Below are 6640 nucleotides of genomic sequence, written 5' to 3'. Positions count from 1 at the left end.
AGTCTAATCCTGTGGGAGAAACTAACTGGACTTGAATTCTAGTATTAACTATGCCTTTAGGTAGCTGTGACTTTGGACAAGTCATTTATTCATTCTGTGCTTCATTTTACTCACTGAGGGTGAGTAGCCTTGGGATTTATCTCTAAGATCTTTTCTTGTTCTAGCCATCTGTGATTGAAAGAAGGTTTAATCATAAATACATAATCATTTGCATAATGGATCTCAATTATGAGCAATGCTACAGCTTTAAAAGATCTTACATCACAATTCCACATGCGAAGTCAAAATGTCTTTTCATCAAATGCATATTTCATATAATTTTCAGATTTAAAATTATGTTTATAAGGCTTAAAGACTGTGTGCTCTGTTTTAGGTAGTTAGTGATTTTATAATCGTCCCAGCTTGGCAACAAATTTTTTCATGTAATTTAGATTTAAAAGCTTATTTTAAAAGAGGAATGATTATATTCGACTTTCAAGGTATGTTTGGTAATATTTTGGTAATAAAATTTTCTTTCAAAATTTTATAACCCTTCATAACATTTTTGAGAAAGACATATCCCAATGACATTTATCTTTAGATATTATTATGATTGGTTTTCAAACGCTTAAACTGAACAATGAATGTTTTTGATAAAACAGGGAACATGTTAACTTATTAGATGATTTTAATTAATATTTAAATTTTTAAAGAACAAGTATAAATTAGGGAAAGTGGGGAGTTATTTTAATTGGATACGTGCAATATATCTTGAAACCCTGTAATCCAGCACTGTGTTGAAAATATTAAAGCAAACACCTCACAAAATCAAGTGCATTTTCAAACAATATTTGCAACTAAAATATGTGAACTATGGCATCATGATTTTGTCCTGAAAATAATAAAAATTGACATCTCTAAATTTGATCACTTTAAAATAAAAAAGATAATTAAAACCTGTTACAGCTGACAACAACATTGCACCTTCATAATTTTTCACTAAGTACAGCTGCTAATTTTCAAGAGGAACTGTTAAAGAGAGATTTCACGTAAGGACTGCTTCTCCTTTCTATTTTTATTCAGAAGAAAAGGTTTTTTTAAAACAAAGCATTTCCAAATGTATTATCTATCCAACCAGTACTTTTTTGTGGTCTACTTCCACATTTTTATGGTGTTGAAAAATAAGTATTCATTATTCTGATAAACATTATATATAACAACCAAACCAAACTGATAACAACAACAACAAAAACTGAAAGCAAAAAAACTATGTTTATTACCTTTCGAAATCTATAGAATCTAAACTCTGAGGCCTAGCATTCAAGGTCCTCAATTAGCTGCTTCTAAGAAATCTCTTTCTCTTTAATTTATAATCAATGACCTCTCCTCTTCAGCCGAGCCAACATCTACTCTCTAGCCATAATATTTTCCACATCTTCTCTGGTCATCAAAGGTCATCATCTGCTTCAGAGCAATTCAAAACTCATTTCCTCTAAGAAATTTTCAGATTAGCATCACATGGGGAAAATTTGAATAAGCATAAGAGTAAGGATAAGGTTCAATGTAAGTGCTTAAGGGATTTGTGGTTACAATATGACAACTGAGGTGATGGCAGTCAGCAAGAAAAAGTCTTAGAGCAATCAGTTTTGGTTTTTTTTAAACTTTAAAATGGAAACAAATCTCATCAATATTCAATTAGCAATATTCCATTACTCGTCTATTTTTCTTCCACTCCTTAAAAAGTACACAGAATATTGTTTTGAACTGAATGGGCTGAATGTCTTGTTGAATAAGAAATTTTCACCTTGGCTTAATTTGGCTTTACTATCTGAATGTTAATTTTTTGTAACTGCCCTCTACTATCTCAACTTCTCTTAAAACCAAACCTGGTACAAATATCAGGTCTATAAAATGTGGTGTATGTATATAAAGCCGCAATAAAGAATAAGATTATATTAAACTGTCAATGATTAAGCTACAGACTGTTTTATTCATGGCAGTTTGTAAATTTAAGCTGTTTCTAAATATGGAAATAATGTGATGAGTTATATTCCAACTACCTGCAAGGGACTTGGATAATTTGGGAAGAACTGTGAGGCACAAGGGGAAACTGGTAGGAGCAGAGGATATGGAAAAGACTGCAGAGAAAACTTGGAAAGAATGAAGGTATTAAAGAGAGAAAAGGGATGATTGAGAGGTAAGGAATGATTTTGAGCACTGAGACGAACTAACAAAATAAGAAGTACTCATAGAGTCTGAGCAACAAGTTGTTATGAAAACTTAACTGGGGAAAACTATGGTGACAACAAAGATGGAGAACTTAAAAACTGGGTAGAGACTTGGAAGAATTATAGACACACAAAGAGAACAGGGAGAAATCTGGGGAAACTAACGGAACTGAGAATGACTTCAATGAACGGAAAACTTGAAGGAATGAAAGGTAGAGGGAGAGGGTGGGAAGATTTACTGGATCTGGGAGGTCCCAGGCACCATAAAGAGTGGATTTATGTACTTGGAGAGAATGATGGAAGTGACAGAGGAGTAATGGAGGGAATAGAAGGGAACAAGAAAAAGAATCATGTAAAAAGTTGTTTAAATCTTTTCTTCTCTAAACCTTAAAATGTCTGAGAAATTTAACGGTGATTAGAACTTTTAAGAGATTTCTTCTTTGAGCAATGTCAAGGGGAACATATTTCAGTATCTTCTGCCACATGGGCAAGAGAAACTGAGAATAAGTATGACAAATAATTTAAATATATTATTTTTAAGTATATTACATTATTGGAGTATTGTGACAAAGTTGTGGGGGTGCACTGGAGTACACACTAATCACTAAGTGGACAAACTTAAATGATTTTTGAATAAATCAAAACCTCCCAAGCAAAAAACTGAACATTACTTCTAAATTTGGTTTAATTAAATAGAATCCTAAACATTTTTTATTCATCTAAATGGAGATTTGGGGGGGATAGCCTATTAGTTTATTAAATCAAATCATACTCCTACAAGTGCAATAAAGTCTATATATTTATTCATTAGAATACTCTCTTGTTAGTTTGGTGTCTATTTGTAAAGTATGTTCTGTACACCACGCATTGGAAATGCAAAACTGAGGAAGAACAGTCTCTCTACCTAGGGTGCTCGTAGTATTCAGAACAAATATTCTGAAAATAGGCACTTCTGGAATTTTTCAGTACACTGATAACTCATGGTCCTAAAGACATCTTTGCACGATCCGGAGGGGCCTTTACAACTTCATTGTTTACCGTCAGTAAACTGTCAATTCTTTAGAAATTGTCAATCCACTGCCGACATGTGTGGCCATCCAGGCCAATCAAGGTAAATTATGCTTACTATAATTTGTGGGATTTTTGTTGTTGTTGTTTTACATCTCTCCCTACACGATATCAGTATATTGGAATATAGACTTCCCCTTCCTCTCATCCAATCTCACTGTTAACATTTTAAACTCAAAACAAATCTTTTAAGAAAATGAAAGCTTCAAACATGAAAAATTGGAGTTCAGATAAAATTACTACTCCTGAAAAGACCCAGAGGAAAGGAGACGTATATGGTATTTAATATATATGAAACTCACCTTGAAGTATCTGAATTAAAACCCACTGTCGTTCAGTCCTCATAGTGTTCTGCAATCAGCTGTCAAGTGGGGGATAAAAAGAGGGAGGGGAAGAAAAAGGTCTTTGCCTCCAGTACATTGTAATCAGTTTAAACTTAAATGAAATAGATGCACTGAAAAGATAGGGCTTCAATAACCCAAATGCTGCGCTAGATAGGAGGTTCCATGGCAGGACCTCAGAGTGCTATTAGCAGCAAATCATCCAGGATTCTGAAATGCAGGCACACAATATTTTTTGAATTAAAACTGGAGTGAAGTCTCTGCTATCCTTATTTGTCTGCTAATGAAAGCTTAAATAAAAACACCCTCCCCACCAACTGCTATTATTCCTTGGATCATTATAACAGTTTTATAAACCTAACACATAAAATTGGGAATCTGCATAGGCTTATCAAACAGTAGACAGGATAGATTCAAAGTTCTATTTATATGGAATAGGTGTGATCCTAGCCCCATTGGCTAGTGGTATTTATTTCCTGACTCTGAGGAAAATGGTTATGCCTGCCTTGAATGGCAATCACATAATATACATCACTAAAAATGCTTGATTACCTACATATCAATTTCAATTTTTTCAGTTATGAACCTGATCTTAGCTATAATGCCTCTCGTTATCAATTCATACTCTCTTGGGGGGAATTTCTAATTCTTTAAGGAGGATAGCAAAACATTGTCTCACCCAAGCTTGTCAGCTTCTTCACAAGATTACAAAGTTGAGAGCAGCTGAGGCAAAACCTCTCGGGTATGTGATCTGTGGAATCCTTCTTACTCACAACAGGATTTTCCTATGAGGGGTCAAACACTTTCAGTTGGATTTCAAGAAACCACAAATCTAAATTAAACAAGTAGACAACACATGACAGAGGTCCATCATTATATGGCAGGATCCTCCAATTAGCTGCAATGGCTACAAATCAAGAAAAGGTTAAATATTTCTGAATAATTTTAGATTTTGGAAAAAGGGAAGCAAAGAACATAAAGATTGCGTTTTATCATCTCATGACTCTCTCTTGGATTAAAAAACAAAAAATCCCCGATACTTTGGAAGGTAGGGTATACTGGAAGGTATTTCTTAGCTTTAACAGGGAATAAGCTATTAAAATTTTTGAAAAGCCAGCCTAGTCTGTTGTATTCTTATTCTAATTAAGCCAGACTTGTTAAAGCATTTAATGCATATTTATATGGAAAATATGACATCTTCCTACCTACATAAATTATTTTGAGTTTTCTATTATCGATGCTGCAAAAAATATGGATTAAATGAGAAGTGATAATAATGATACTAATATAAATCTTCAACTTTGAAGGGTAATTGCTTATATCATAAGTGGCTATGAATCATACTTTTTATTATGGGAAGTGGTAATCCTATGCCTTATTATTTGTTATTATGGTCTCCCTCGAATTCCATAGACATGTTTCTCTCATCCATTCCTCCAGCAAAAATTTCTAGAGCAGTACTATCCAATAGAACTTTCCATAATGATAAAAATATTTTATTAAACTATCTGCATGGTCCAATATGGTAGCCAATTGTGCCTATTAACCACTTGAAATGTGGCTAGTGCAAATCAGGAATTAAATTCTTAATTTAATTTAATCAATTAAAATTTAAATACTCACATGTAGCTAGTAGCTACCATATTCAACAGCACAGTTCAGAGATACTTCACATTCTGTATTTAATTTGGAGTATGCATGAATTTACTTAAGGAAAATGTGTTTTGTTAAGATATTCCATCCTCTTCCATCCATTCATCCATCCAGTTGATCTGTACTTTTTAAGCACCCTCTGTGTATAAAGCACATGTTAAGTTTATGTAGGGGAGATAATACAAGATTTGTAGAAGATAAATATTATAATATTATACTAAATAGGCTAAGTGACAAAGGACAGAGCAAAGTGCTATGATAGTACCAAAGAATGTGAATACTTTGAGGTAGTGGAATTAAGAAGAGATTCATGAAAGAAGTAGCTCTTTAAATGTTTTTGATAAATAGCTGGAAGATGTAGGAAGAAAGATTGGAAGAGAAAGAGATTGCAAGATAAAAAAGTCTAAAGTTTAATCTGGAATGTGGGTATAAGGAAGAGGAAATAGTCCAAAGCTTTTGAAGTGTGAATGACTGAAGAAGTTAGTGCCAAGAACAGATAAGGCAAAGACAGAAGAAGAATATGTTTTATAAGAAAATGTTGAGACTAAGTAACATAATTTACTTTAATCTGAGATTTTATAAGTTACTTAATTATAAAAGTTATTTGTGATAAATTTTACAAATGAGCTGAAATTGTAGCCATTAAACAAACCTTATACATTAATTATAATTTTACTAAAGATAAATATGATCAATGTGGAAATAAGATATGCTTTAAAGAGACTTCTAATAAAGGATGAGCATTAATCATCTATTTAACCTTCCATATTGGCTTCTATATTTAAAGACTAAAGATTAGGACAGCTACAGTAAGTGCAGATAAACACAAACATACATGAATTTTCTCTTACTTTCTGTATACAATTATTTGGACAGTGCCAGATAACCTAAATTTTATTATTTTTTCATGTCCCAGGGGAGTGCCTTAAATACTTCAGCCACTATTACATTTTTTATTAATCTAAAAGCAAAGACCAAAATACTTTGAGAAAGTAGATATCCTCATAATGTGATGTGGATAGCTAATCAAATGCCATAAATATAGAACCTTAGTGATAGATTTATCAATGCCCAGATCCATCACACATTCCTCTTTTTTTTTTTTTTTTTTTTTTTTTTTTGAGATAGAGTCTAGCTCTGTCGCCCAGGCTGGAGTGCAGTGGCATGATCTTGGCTCACTGCAACCTCTGTCTCCCGGGTTCAAGTGATTCTCCTGCCTCAGCCTCCCAAGTAGCTGGGATTACAGGTGCCCGTCACCATGCCCAGCTAATTTTTGTATTTTTAGTCGAGACAGGGTTTCACTGTGTTGGCCAGGCTGGTCTCAAACTCCTGACCTCATGATTTGCCCGCCTTGGCCTCCCAAAGTGCTGG

The sequence above is a fragment of the Hylobates moloch genome, unplaced genomic scaffold, assembly GCF_009828535.3.
Source record: "Hylobates moloch isolate HMO894 unplaced genomic scaffold, HMol_V3 SCAFFOLD_7, whole genome shotgun sequence".
NCBI lineage: Eukaryota > Metazoa > Chordata > Mammalia > Primates > Hylobatidae > Hylobates > Hylobates moloch.
The sequence above is the reverse complement of the archived record's forward strand: the minus strand, read 5'-3'. Positions refer to the sequence as shown.